The sequence below is a fragment of the Plecotus auritus genome (genome assembly GCF_963455305.1).
Source record: "Plecotus auritus genome assembly, chromosome: 2".
NCBI lineage: Eukaryota > Metazoa > Chordata > Mammalia > Chiroptera > Vespertilionidae > Plecotus > Plecotus auritus.
The window spans coordinates 74,669,839-74,684,125 of NC_137771.1; the positions used below are offsets into that span (position 1 = coordinate 74,669,839).

The window sequence follows — 14,287 nt, forward strand, 5'->3', positions numbered from 1 at the left end:
GTTCACACTTTACTGGGCGGCCCCGCCCACGCGTCTCCATGGCTACAGTCCTGCGGCGCTTCCCCATTTGCTCCAGTATCTTCAGGTGGTCCGCCCACGCGCAGCCTCCATTGGCTGCAATCACAGTCCCCAACCGTCCCCAACCGACCCCAACCGACCCCAACGGTCCCCGAAGGTCCCCAACAGTTGTCAGACCCCCTTCCCCCCTGGGCAGGCATCGCTGTGGACAGGGGGGGGAGGAGAGCCCAGTCTGAGGACAATGAAGCTGGAGTCCTGATCAGCTCCTGGTGAGCCAGTGAGTCCCTCTAAGGAGTGAGCCCGTTGCCTTAGGATTTGCCTGGGTTTTGTTTTGTTTTTCTGTTTGAACCAGTTTTACTCTACCTTCTCCTAGATCATTGTCTTTTAAAAGAATAGAGAGCAGAGAGGAAGTCTTTTTAACCTTTTATTAATAAACAAACAAATAATAAAATCAGTATGGGTCAGTTTTCTAAAAGGATTTTCGTAAGCATTGACATTACTTTGTTTTATCAGAACACATAGGAATAATAGGGATAACTGAAATACACTTAATTTGAATTAACAAAGATTAATTCAAGCTGAATTTTGTGTTAGTGGTGCTATTGTACATAGAAAAAAAGCAGCTTTTTGTTTGAACATGGGAAAATAAGTAAATGTGGCCATAAGGTCTGTCCTTAGGGAGAATAACACAACTTATTCTGTCTTTTTTTTTTCTCTCTTAGAAAATCCTCCCTTTAGCCTTGTCCTTGTCTCTGGCCCAAGAATAAGCCGGCCTTCTTGTGTGTCCTGTGTGTTGTAAGGGTTGTCTGTATGGAGGCCGCCATCTGCCGGCCGTAGGAAGAACAGCTGTGGGAAGACCGCCTTTTAGAGTTCAGGGGACTCCTCAGGAAATGTTGTTTTCCTTCTAATTCCACCTCAAGCCTGGAGTAAAATTCCAGGAGGCAAAATTGCTTTTAATAAACATGGCCAGGCTGGGATTCTAGTAGTGGTTTGACTTGTTTTCGTGACTCTGAGCTTGGTGTCACATATTGAATTTAAAAATATATATATCATCATGGGAAGTGCAGATCCCTGTCTTTATTTCCACCCAGATCAGTCAGTTAGAAATATGATTATTGCTCCTGTTTGTGCCCTTGATCTTTAATCCAGGGAATGCTATGTTCTTTTCTATTAATTGGAAGGATTTTAAATATTTTTATTGCTGTCTCTTGCTTAGTTTCATCTTAAGAAAATATATTTACATCTGATAATATTAGAGTGAAGAATGATTTCTCCATTCTTTTGTTCCTACAGATATTCATATGATTTTTAAAAAATCAAATTTTTCTTTAATGACCATGTTACTTGAATTTATGCAAGGATTGTATAAGCTTTTTTATTATTAAGTTTTACATATGTCTCCTTTTTCCCCAATTGACCCTCCCCCCGCAACCATTCCCAACCCGGGCAAGCCCCCACTGTCCAGTGTCTGTGTCCATTGGTTATGCTAATATGCATGCCTACAGCTTCTTTGGTTGCTCTCTAACCCCCCGCCCCTGCCATTTGTCTCTGGATCTATTTTTGTTCATCAAATTATGTTGTTCATTATATCCCACAAATGAGTGAGATCATGTGGTATTTTTCTTTCACTGACTGGCTTATTTCGCTTAGCATAATGCTCTCCAGTTCCATCCATGATGTTGCAAATGGTAAGAATTCCTTCTTTTTATAGTGGCATTGTATTCCATTGTGTAGATGTACCACAGTATTTTAATCCACTCATCTGTTGATGGGCACTTAGGCTGTTTCCAAATATTTATCTTTCTCCGACTGGCTTATTTCGCTGGCTTATTGTAAATTGTGCTGCTATGAACATAGGGGTGCATATATCCTTTCTAATTGGTGTTTCTGGTTTCTTAGGATATATTCCTAGAAGTGGGATTACTGGGTCCAATGGGAGTTCCATTTTTAACTTTTTGAGGAAACTCCATACTGTTCTCCACAGTGGCTGCACCAGTCTGCATTTCCACCAGCAGTGCACGAGGGTTCCTTTTTCTCCACATCCTTGCCAGCACTTGTTGATTTGTTGATGATAGCCATTCTGACAGGTGTGAGATGGTACCGCATTGTTGTTTTGATTTGCATCTCTCTGATGATTAGTGACTTTGAGCATGTTTCATATGTCTCTTGCCCTTCCTTATGTCCTCTTTTCAAAAGTGTCTATTTAGGTCCTTTGCCACCCGATCAGGGCTAAAGTGTGTATTTTTTAAATGGAAAAAGAAGTTGATTGGCATGCTGTTCTATAATATATACAGTATGTAAAATGGATTCTGACACGGGTTATTTTTATATAAATTTTTTCTTAAGTACAGTTATAATTTTCTCATTTTTATTGTATATGTCCTACTTTAAACGTGAGTAATTGAATTCCACAGATCTCCCCTGACTGCCTCTGCCTGCCGGCCTGATCGCCCTCCATTGCCCCCTGCTGCCGGCCTGGTCACCCCCCAACTTCACCCCTGCTGACCTGGTCACCCCTCATTGTCCCCCCTGCCGGCCTGGCCACCCCTCACTGTCCTCCCTGCCGGCCTGGTCACCCCTCACTGTTCCCCCTACTGACCTGGTCGCCCCATGCAGCCTGCTGTTCGGTCTTTTGGTCGCCCCTCACTGCCCCCCATGCTGGCCTGGTTGCCCCCAACCACCCCCCTGCCAGCCTGGTTGCTCCTCACTGCCACCCCGCCAGCCTGGTTGCCCCCAAATGTCCCCCACCAGCCTGGTCGCCCCCAACTGCCCCCCCCCACCAGCCTGATCGCCCATCACTTCCCCCATCTCATTTAAGCAATCCTATCCTATATATCTATCTATACTAATAAAAGGTTAATATGCTAATTAGACTGGGTCGACCGGCCATCTTCTGGACATCTGACTTCCTTCTGGACAAAGCCGTGGTGGTGGGGGCCGAGGCAGAGGCAGTTAGGGGCGATCAGGCCAGTAGGGGAGGGCAGTTGGGGGCAAGATGAGGCCAGCAGGGGAGGGCAGTTGGGGGCGAGATCAGGCTGGCAGGGTAGGGCTATTGAGGGCAAGATCAGGTCAGCAGGGGAAGGCCATTGGGGGCAAGATCAGTCCAGCAGGCAAAGGCAGTTAGGGGTGATCAGGCAGGCAGGCAAAAGCAGTTAGGGGCGATCAGGCAGGCAGGCAGAGGGGTTAGGGGTAATCAGGCAGTCAGGCGGAGGCAGTTAGGGGTGATCAGGCAGGCAGGCAGGTGAGCAGTTAGGAGCCAGTGGTCCCAGATTGTGAGAGGGATGTCTGACTACGGTTTAGGCCTGATCCCTTTCCTAAACCGGCAGTCGGACAACCCCCAAGGGGTTCCTGATTGGAGAGGGTGCAGGCTAGGCTGAGGGAACCCACCACCCCCATGCACAAATTTCATGCACCAGGCCACTAGTATCCATACAGATATTTACTCAAGGTTCAGTCTTGGCATCTCAGCTCACCCTACACAGTTTCTTTATTGATATTGTAAACCCACAAAACATAAACTGTAAGTGGCCCTAAAATATTTTCTGGCCTTGACTTTATTCTAGAATTTCAGAACATCTCCAGTTGCCTTTTAGACCAAAATTTATTTTCCCCTAAATTTTATATCTTTCTGATTTTTCCCTGTCTTTATTGAAATGAGGGCAGAAATTTTATGTTTTGCTTATTATTACACTAGAAGCCCAGTGTGCGAAATCGCGTGGCCCTGCCCTGCCTTGACACCTGAACCTCTCCACGCAGAGCTCCAGTGCGCCTGGCTCAGCCCCCGACCCCTCTGGCCTTCTCTGGCCACTTCAAGGCCCGCCCTCAGTCCCTCGAGTCGCCTTGGACTGGTCCCGCCTTCTCCGGGCACCTCCCCATTTCCACCCTGTCTCCAGAGCAATGTGGTGGCTCTGCCCAGTCATGGCTCCAGAGGAGAGCATGGAAGCCTCCCACCTGCTGCGCTGTGCTCCTTCCCCTGGCAGGTGGGTGGCGGGGTGCTCTGAATGCCAGAGGTGGGTGGCGAAGGACTGGTGAGGGGGGTGCTATGGGCTCTTACCTCAGCCCTCCCTGGCACGGGATGGTCCTGCCTCCTCTGGGCGCCTCCCCACTTCCACCCTGTCTCCGGAGCAATGCCCCAACACGCATACACAGGCAGCCTCCTGTGACCGGTCATGATGTTATGGAGTAACAGACAAATTGCATATTCCTCTATTATTATATAGGATTCCTAATGCCTACTATAGTATATTGCAGCAAGGAAATACTCAACAAATCCTATATGATAAAAGGCTAATATGCAAATTATCCCTTCAACCAGGAGTTTGAACAGGGGGTGAGGGCAACCAGCCAACTGCCCACAGCCCCTCCCCCGAGCCAGCCCGGCCAAATCAGCCCCAATTGGGGCTGGCAGGCCAGACCATACACATGCACGAATTTGTGCACTGGGTCTTTAGTATTAAATAAGTGGCTTTCCAGGAACAAGGGCCTTGACTCTTATAATCATTGTCTACTTCTCTTTTATTATCACCCCTAAGGCTTTGAATCACTTTCTTGTTTTCCAGTCATGGCCTGTGGTCAGCCCTCATTCTTCCTACCTGGAATTTTGTAGCAGTTTGCTAAATGGTTGTACTGTATTTGATTTCTCCTCTTTCTGGTCTGTACTGCCTGTTCTAGCCACCATTTCTTGTATAGTTCTGGTCATTCACTCAGCAAGTATTTCCTGAGCACCCACTGTGTGCCAGGGTCTTTACTGGATGCTAGTATAAAATGATATGCTATCCTTGTCATAAGGAGCTTATAGTCTAGTAGGAGGAAGGGAGAGACATAAAAAGTTCATTGAATATGATGTGATGAAGGCTAATTACAATATTTCAAAGTTTGCCTGACTGTGTGGGGAGGAGCCTAGCTCTGCCTGGAGAGGTCAGGGAAAGACTTGAATGACTTTAAGGTACAGAGAGTTTGCTTAGTAGACAAGGACCAGCAAGCACACCTTACTCTGAGGAATCAGCCTGTGCGTATTCCCAGAGGCATTTCAAACCTCTGCCCACAGGATTGTTGCTTAAAGTGTAAACTGAGTAACCTGCTCCTTTGTTGGCTCCTATCACTTCCTTCCATCTTTTCCTTCAGTCATTCTTCTAGACCAGTAACACCCTCAACTTTCTTCTCTGAGATTTATTCAGATTGTCTTTTCTGTCCTTTTTATCCCATTACCCCATCCACTTATAAAAGTGTTTGGTTTTTTTCCATTCTGTTTTCCCAAGGTTGCTGTTTGCTATTTCTGTTAGGATAATTGTAGAATTTATTGTGATTTAGTTATTTATGGGGCTTTGGTGTATTTTGAGACCTATGTTATTCGTTTTGCTCAAAATTCACTGCTGAAGACTTCTGCAAGTAATAGACACCCGATAAATTTTGACTATCTGTATGTGTATATTCTGCAAAGGCTCAATGTCTACATTAATTAGCTGCCGTCTGTAGTCACAATTGTGTGTTTGTTTTGATAATCCTCACTTGAGGGTATTTTTCCATTGATTTTTAGAGAGAGTGGAAGGGAGAGGAAGAGACAGAGAGAAACATTAATGTGAGAGAGACATCGAGGTACATGCCCTTGACTAGAATTGATCAGTCTGCTGGCCGACACTATTCAGCAAAACCAGGTAGGGCTGTGTATTTTTTGTTATGGGTGATGACCAACTTTTGCTTCTGTTGAGGCAAGACAGACAGACTTTCTTCCACTCCAGTTTCTGTGCAAAAGTGGGAATCCTGTCACATTGATTTTCCTTCCCGGGAATGATTTGTCCTCAGCATTTGCTCAACTTTTTCTTCTTTGGTTGAGGGAACACAGTTATGAGGTTGGTGCTTGCTAGACATTTTATGGTTTTGCTAATCTGAGGTCATGAAGTTGTTCTCCTGTATCATATTTTAAAAGCCTTCACATTTTGCTTCCACATTTTTAGGTCATCAGTCTACCTGGATTTATTTTGTGTATAATGTAAGGTATAAGTACAGTGTTATTTTCCTCCATGTGGATAGGAAAGTGTCTCAGAATTTATAATTCTTTTTAAATTAAAAAGACAATAAGCTACTTTATTGAGATATAAATTATTAACCATAAAATTAATAATAATCACCCATTTCAAATGTACAACTCAATTTAATTTTGAAACATTTTCATCAACTTTCCTGCCATTTACAGCTAATCTGTCAATGGATTCCTATTAATTTTTCATCTTGAGATCTCTGCAGCATCCGATACTGTTGTACAATTTGGTATACACTTACTTTTCTTTTGTTATACATAATTTTATGGCAAAATTTAAAAAAACACACAAAATGCAGCATCCTAAAATAACCAAAATGTACTGTTGACACTAATTCCTATGAGTTTCCTGTGCTACTCCCATACTCAAATAAAGAAATTATGGAAACCATTAGACAGTTAAAAAAATTTAACATCAGAAACTTTAAAATCTAACTGTATTTAGTAGCTCCTCAAAAAGGTACAGCCTGCATTTATTAAAAAGTATTTTTTCTACAAAGAATCTTATCAGGTATACAAAAATCTGTACAGTTTTTATACTGAAGCTAATATTGGGTTGCACTTGAATTCACATTCTTAGTAAAACAACTGCCTGATAAGACACATAATACTACAGATACATCATTACAGGATAGTCATTTATCCTTCATCTTTATCCTCATTTCACTGGCTTATTCCACTTAGCATGATACTCTCCAGGTCCCTCCATGCTGTCTCAATGGGTTAGAGGTTCTTCTTTTTTACTGCTGCATAGTATTCCATGGTATAAATGTACCACAGCTTTTTTATCCACTCATCTTCTGATGGGTACTTAGGCTGTTTCCAGATCTTAGCCATTGTAAATTGTGAACACGAAGGTGCATACATTCTTTGATTGGTATTTCGGGTTTCTTAGGCTATATTCCTAGAAGTGGGATCACTGGGTCAAGTGGCAGTCCTATACTTAATTTTTTGAGGAAACTCCATACTATTTTCCATAATGGCTGCACCAGTCTGCATTCCCACATGCAGTGTACTAGGGTTCCCTTTTCTCCACATTCTCACCAGCACTTGCCATCTTTTGATTTGTTGATGGTAGCCATTCTGACAGGTGTGAGTTGATACCTCATTGTCATTTTTATTTGCATCTCTCTGATGATTAGTGACTTAGAGCATGTTTTCATATGTCTCTTGGCTATCTGTATGTCCATTTTGGAGAAGGTCTATTTAGGTCCGTTGCCCATTTTTTAATTGGATTGTTTGTCTTCCTTCTGTTAATTTATATGAGTTCCTTATATATTTTAGAGATTAAACCCTTTATCAGATGTATCATTGCCAAATACTAGTATGTTCTCCCATACAGTGGGTTCCCTTTTTGTTTTGTTGATGTTTTCCTTTTGCTGTGCAGAAGCTTTTTATTTTTATGTAGTCCCATTTGTTTATTTTCTCCTTAGTTTCCTTTGCCTTAGGAGATGTATCTATAAACATATTGCTAAGAGAGATGTCTGAGATTTTGCTACCTATGGCTTCTTCTAGGATTTTTATGGTTTCATGACTTACATTTAAGTCTTTTATCCATTTTGAGTTTATTCTTGTGTATGGTGTAAGTTGGTGGTCTAGTTTCTTTTTTTTTTTTTTTGCATGTATTTGTCTAAGTTTCCCAACACCATTTATTAAAGAGACTGTCTTGATTCCATTGTATGCTCTTGCCTCCTTTGTCAAATGTTAACTGAGCATAATGGCCTGGGTCGAGTTCTGGATTCTCTGTTCTGTTCCATTGGTCTATATGTCTGTTCTTGTGCCAGTACCAGGCTGTTTTGATTACAGTGGCTTTGTAGTATGACTTGAAATCTGGTATTGTGATTCCTCCAACTTTGTTCTTCTTTCTCAAGATTGCTGTAGCTATTCAGGGTCTTTTTTGGTTCCATATAAATTTTTGGAGTATTTTTCTAGATCTGTGAAATATACTGTTGGCATTTTAATAGGGATTGCACTGAATCTGTAGATTGCATTGGGTAGTATGGACATTTTAATCATGTTGATTCCACCAATCCATGAACACTATATATTCTTCCACTTGTTTATATCTTCTTCTATCTCTTTTTTCAATGTCCTGTAGTTTTCCAAGTACATGTCTTTTGCCTCTTTGGTTAAGTTTATTCCTAAGTATTTTTAATTTTTTTGTTGCAATGGTAAATGGGATTGCTTGTTTAGTTCCTCTTTCAGAGAATTTATTATTGGTGTATAAAAAAGCCATTGATTTTTGGGTGTTAATTTTGTATCCTGCTACATTGCCAAATTCATTTACTAAATCTAATAGTTTTTTGGTGGAGTCTTTAGGGTTTTCTATTTACAATATCATGTCATCTACAAATAATGAGAGTTTTACTTCTCCTTTCCAATTTGAATGCACTTTATTTCTTCTTCTTGTCTGATCTCTGTGGCTAGGACTTCCAGTACTATCTATACTAATAAAAGGGTAATATGCTAATTGGATCGGATAGACCAGATGTCTTCCAGACATCCTTCCTGACAGAGCTGGGAGCGTGGCCGGCCTGCAAATCACCCGTGGCCCCTCTCCCAGGCTGGCACCGCCCCCAGTGGGGACTCCAATCCTGATTGGGGGTGTGGCCAGCCTGCAAGCCCCCGGAGGCCTCTCACCCAGGCTGCCCCCCCAGCAGGGACCCCCACCCTGATCGGGCATGGCTGGCCTACAAACGCTCAGTGGCCCCAAGCCCAGGCTGGCCCCACCCCCAGTGGGGACCCCCACCCTGATCAGGAGCAGGGCTGCCCTGCAAACCCCGTGGCCCCTTGCCCTGGCTGGCTCTGCCCCCCAGTGGAAACCCCCCACCCCGATCTGGGGCCCCCTTCAGGGCAGGTCAGCCGGCCCTCACCTGTGCACCAGGCCTCTATCCTATATAATCCTATATAATAAAAGGGTAATAGGCAAATTGACCCTAACGGCAGAATGACCACTGGACCAGTCACTATGAGGTGCACTGATCACCTCTTGGTCCCTTCCCCCCGCTGTCAGGCACCAATCACCCGATGGCAATCAGGGAACTGGGGGTGGGTGGCGGCGGGGGGCGGGGCCAGCTGGGGGCAGCTGGGGAAAATGGCCCTGATCGCAGGCCAGGCCTAGGGACCATACTCGCACATGAATTTTGTGCTCTGGGCCTCTAGTGTTGAATAAGAGTAGTGAAAGCAGACATCCCTGTCTTGTTCCTGTTCGTAGGGGAAATGGTTTTAGTTTTTGCCCATTGAGTATGATACTGGTTTGTCATATATGGCTTTTATCATGTTGAGATATGCTCCCTCTATTCCCACTCCATTGAGAGTTTTTATAAAAAATGGGTGTTGGATTTTGTCGAATGCTTTTTCTGTACCTATTGATATAATCATGTGATTTGTCTTTCAATTTGTTTATGTGATGTATCACATTTATTGATGTGAATGTTTGGTAAAACTCCCCTGTGATGCCATCCAACCCATGCTTTTGTTTGCTGGGGTTTTTTTGATTACTGCTTCTATTTCATCAGTTGTTTTTGGCCTATTCAGGTTTTCTGATTCTTCCTAATTCAGTTTTGGGAGATTGTATTTTTCTAGGAATTTGTCTATTTCATTCACATTGTCCAGCTTGTTGGCATATAGTTGTTCATAGTATTTTCTTACAATCCCTTGAATTTCTGTGGTGTCAGTGATTACTTCTCCACTTTCATGTCTGATTTTGTTTATTTAGGTTCTCTCTCTCTGTTTCTTTTCTTTCTTTTTTTAAATATATTTTATTGGTTTTTTTACAGAGAGGAAGGGAGAGGGATAGAGAGCCAGAAACATTGATGAGAGAGAAACATCATTCAGCTGCCTCCTGCACACCCCCCACGGGGAGATGTGCCCGCAACCAAGGTACATGCCCTTGACTGGAATCGAACCCGGGACACCTGAGTCCGCAGGCTGACGCTCTATCCACTGAGCCAAACCAGCCAGGGCACTCTCTCTGTTTCTTAATGAGTCTGTCTAACATTTCATCAATTTTGTTTATCCTTTCAAAGAACCAGCTCTTGGTTTTATTGATTTTTTGTATTGTTTTTTTTTTTTAGTCTCTATGTCATTTATTTCTGCTCTAATTTTTACTCCTTCCTTCCTTCTACTTGCTCTTGGAGTTTCTTGTTGTTCTCTTTCTAGTTCTTTAAGTTGTAGGGTTCAATAGTTTATTGTTAATTTTTCGTGTTTTTTGATGAAGGCCTGTAGTGCTATGAATTTCCCTCTCAGGACTGCTTTTGCTGTGTCCCAGAGATTTTGGGTTGTTGTATGTTCATTTTTGTTTTTTTCTAGGAAGTTTTTGATTTCTTCTTGATTTCATTGATAACCCATTCATTGTTTAATAACATGCTATTTAGCCTCCATGTGTTTGAATGTTTTGGGGTGTTTTTACTGTAGTTTCTAATTTCATTTCACTGTGATCTGAGAAGATGATTGATATGATTTCAGTCTTCTTGAACTTGTTTTGTGTCCTAACATGTGGTCCATCTTTGTGAATGATCCATATGCACTTGAGAAAAATGTATATTCTGCAGCTTTAGAGTGAAATTCTCTATAAATGTTAATTAAATCCATCTGATCCAGTGTGTTTTTTTTTTAATCTTTATTGTTCAGATTATTACAGATGTCCCTCTTTTCTCCCCCCATAGCTCCCCTCCACCCGGTTTCCACCTCACCCCAGGCCCTCGCCACCCCACTGTCCGCATCCATAGGTACTGCATACATGCATATAAGATCTTTGTCCAATCTCTTCCCTCACCCCCCATATCCCCTTCCCCCTGAGAATTGTCAGTCTGCTCCATTTCCATGCCCCTGATTCTATTACATTCATCAGTTTCTTCTGTTCATCAGATTTTTTATTCATTTGATTTTTAGATTCACTTGTTGATAGATATGTATTTGTTGTCACTTTGTTGTTCATAATTTTTTTATCTCTACCTTTTTCTTCTCCTTCCTCTTCTTAAAGAATACCCTTAAGCATCTCATATAATACTGGTTTGGTGGTGACGAACTCCTTTAGCTTTTTCTTGTCTGTGAAGCTCTTTATCTGACCTTCAATTCTAAATGATAGCTTTGCTGGGTAATCTTGGTTGCAGGTTCTTGCTTTTCATCACTTTGAATATTTCTTGCCACTCCCTTCTGGCCTGCATAGTTTCTGTTGAGAAATCAGCTGACAGTCCCGTGTATTCTTTAGAGTCACTATTTTCTTGTTAATTTTTTGTCTGGAAGATCTATCCAATGAAGTCAGTGGGGTGTTAAAGTCCCCTACTATGACTGTATTGTTGTCGATCTCTCCCCTTAAAGTCCTCTAGAAGTTTTTTTATGTTTTTAGGTGCTCCTATATTGGGTGCATATATGTTTACCAGGTTTATATCCTCTTGTTGGATTGATCCCTTTACTTTATGTAATGACCTTTGTTGTCCTTATGATGGCCTTCATTTTGAAGTCTATTTTGTCAGATATGAGTATTGCTCCTCCAGCTTTTGTTCCTTTTCCATTTGCATGGAAAAATTTTTTCCCATTCTTTCAATCATATCCTGTGTATGTCATTTATTCTAAGGTGGTCTCTTGTAGATAGCATATACTAGTAGCAGAGTCATGTTTTTATATATATTCAGCTACTCTGTGCCCTTTGATTGGAGCATTTAATCCATTTATATTTAAGGTTATTATTGACAGATACTTATTTATTGCCATTTTAATTCTGTATGCCTAGATTTCTCTCTCAATTTCTTCTTCTCATTACAGCAATCCCTTTAGCACTTCTTGTAATGCTGGCTTGGTGGTGATGTACTCCTTTAGCCTTTTTTTGTTGTTGTTGTTTGTTTGTTTGGGAAGCTATTTATTTGACCATCTATTTAGAATGATAGCCTTGCTAGATACAGTAGTCTTGGTCTCAGATCCTTGCTTTCCATTACCTTGAGTACTTTATGCCATTCCCTTCTGGCCTATAGAGTTTCTTATGAGAAATTGGGTGTCAGCTTTACTGCAGCTCCTTTGTAGTAACATTTTGCTTTTCTCTTGCTGCCTTTATGATTCTCTCTTTGTCTATAATTTTTGGCATTTTAATTGTGATGTGTCTGGGCATAGGCCTATTTGGGTTCTTCTTGCTTGGGGTTCTCTGTGCCTCCTGAAATTGTGTGACTTTTTCCTTTATCAGGTTAGGGAAGTTTTCTGCCATTATTTCTTCAAACACGTTCTCTATCCCTTTCTCCCGTTCTGCCTCTTCTGGCACACCTGCTTTTCTAATATTGTTATGTTTTATGTTGTCCCACAACTCCCTTAAGCTGTCCTCCTGTTTTTTAATTGTTTTTTTTTGTTTTGTTTTGTTTTTGGTTCTCTAATTGAGTGATTTTTTTCAACTCTGTCTTCTAATTCACTGATTAGATCTTCAGCTTCCTCTAATCTGCTGTGTATTCCTTCCAATGTGTTCTTTATTTGTGCTATGTCATTCTTTATTTCTGTTTTCATAGTTACTATATCTTTTCTCATGCTATTGAACATCTTTACCATAATTATTCTGAACTCTGTATCAGATAAATTTCTTATCTCTTCTTCTGGAGAATTCTCTTGTTCTTTCATTTAGGGGTTGTTTCTTTGTCCCCTCATTTTGGCTGCCAGTTTGGGTTTGTGACTATATATTAGGTAGATCTGCTACGCCTCTCAATCTCTAGTGCAGGACAGTGTCAAACACTGTTTCTGACTAATTAGATCAGGCAAAGATTCAAAGCCTCCAGAGACCACCTCTGTCTACAGACTGACAGGATTTTGTCTTGAATTGCCCTCAGGAAATTGTCCACAGATGTAGCAAGAGTTTTTTTTCAACAGAGTGGGGCAATTGCTTATGCCTGGAGGCTCACTGTTATTCTCAGCCTCTTAATGGGTCTGAGCAACTCTGCACCCTGGGGCAAGGTGTTTTCCAATAGGGTGGATCAACTGTCTTCCCCCCAGGCAAGGTTGCCTGTATAGCAAATGTTTGTATGAGAATGATGACCTCAGCAGCTTGAGGGAATGACTCAACACAGGAAATGGGGGTGTCTGCCTTCTGAGCTCTAACCCCAGAGCCCCTGATCCTGGCTTCTGCTCACACAGCTCCAATACACTCTGCCCTCCCTCTGCCGAAGCACAAGGTGGGTGGCTCAACAGGGAATTTTTTGCACTGGCCCTTTAAGAGGGTGCCTGAATTTCCAGCAGTCTCTCCCTGACAGACAGCAACCTGCTGCTTTTCACAGCCAGAGGTTCTGTGGGAACCTTTCTCAGTTCTGGTGCTTTCTGCTAGGGAGCCCAGCTTGGGAATTAGACCTCAGAGTTCTCAATGGCAACCCCCCACAGCTGAGATATCTCTCTGGAACTTCAGTTGCTATCTGTGGGAGCCCGGCTATCCTTTTTGTGTCTCTGCCCCTCCAATCAATCTCTATGCGGTCTCCACTTTCTTCAGGGTTATCAGGGTTCTCTCCAGCAAGTCTTCTGTTGATTATTCAGGAAGTTTTTCTGTATTTTAGTTGTAATTCTAATTTGGTCCTGGGAGCATGTCTGTGCAGCATCCACCTACTCCGCCGCAATATTTAATCTCTGCCAGTTTAGCTGCTTTTTGATCAGATGGTGGCTTATCTTTGGCTAACTGAAATGTGTTGAACCACATTTCACCCATTTTTTTTTCATATCCCCATTGGATAAAGCAGGGTGTTCACTTTTAATTTTTGGGTGATGTTCAGAGAAAAACAGGAAAAAAGCAGATGGAGGCATTTTTGGAGCATTGGGATTTTTTTTCTGTCCTTAACTTTGGGAGAAGTATAATTTTTTATCTCCGTATAATAGTGAGCTTTGTCACTCTTTGTCATATCTTTGAACTTTGACTTTTCTTTTGCAGATATGGTCTTCCATCTCTTTGAACATTTCTTGGAGAATTTGGCGAAATTGAGGGGAAGACTCTGGTTGGGTGTTGTTTCTTCTTGTGCTCTTCCTGCCAGGTTTGCATGTCTAAGGAACATCCCACTGACCATTTCTTTTTTTATTTCTCTCTTCCTTTTATTTCAGCACATGGGGGAAACTATTTATTTCCCAGAGAGTGCCTGAAAATATCTACTTTTATTTTTGTCAGCTTTATTGAAATATAACTACTATACAAAACTAGACATATTTAATACACATAATTTGTGTATATGCATACACTAATGATACCATTACCACAGTCAAGGTTATAAACACAGCCAT

At 42.0% G+C, this 14,287-nt stretch overlaps 1 pseudogene across 1 annotated transcript in view; it reads right to left on the bottom strand.

Moving 5' to 3' along the window:
* The window catches only part of LOC308241109 (high mobility group protein B2-like), a 71,128-nt pseudogene extending 57,077 nt beyond the window's left edge, over positions 1-14,051 (bottom strand). Inside the window, exon 1 of the transcript in view lies at positions 13,721-14,051. The product of the transcript in view is annotated as a high mobility group protein B2-like (transcript). The remainder of the gene's footprint in view (positions 1-13,720) is intronic.
* Positions 14,052-14,287: the final 236 nt, after the last annotated feature.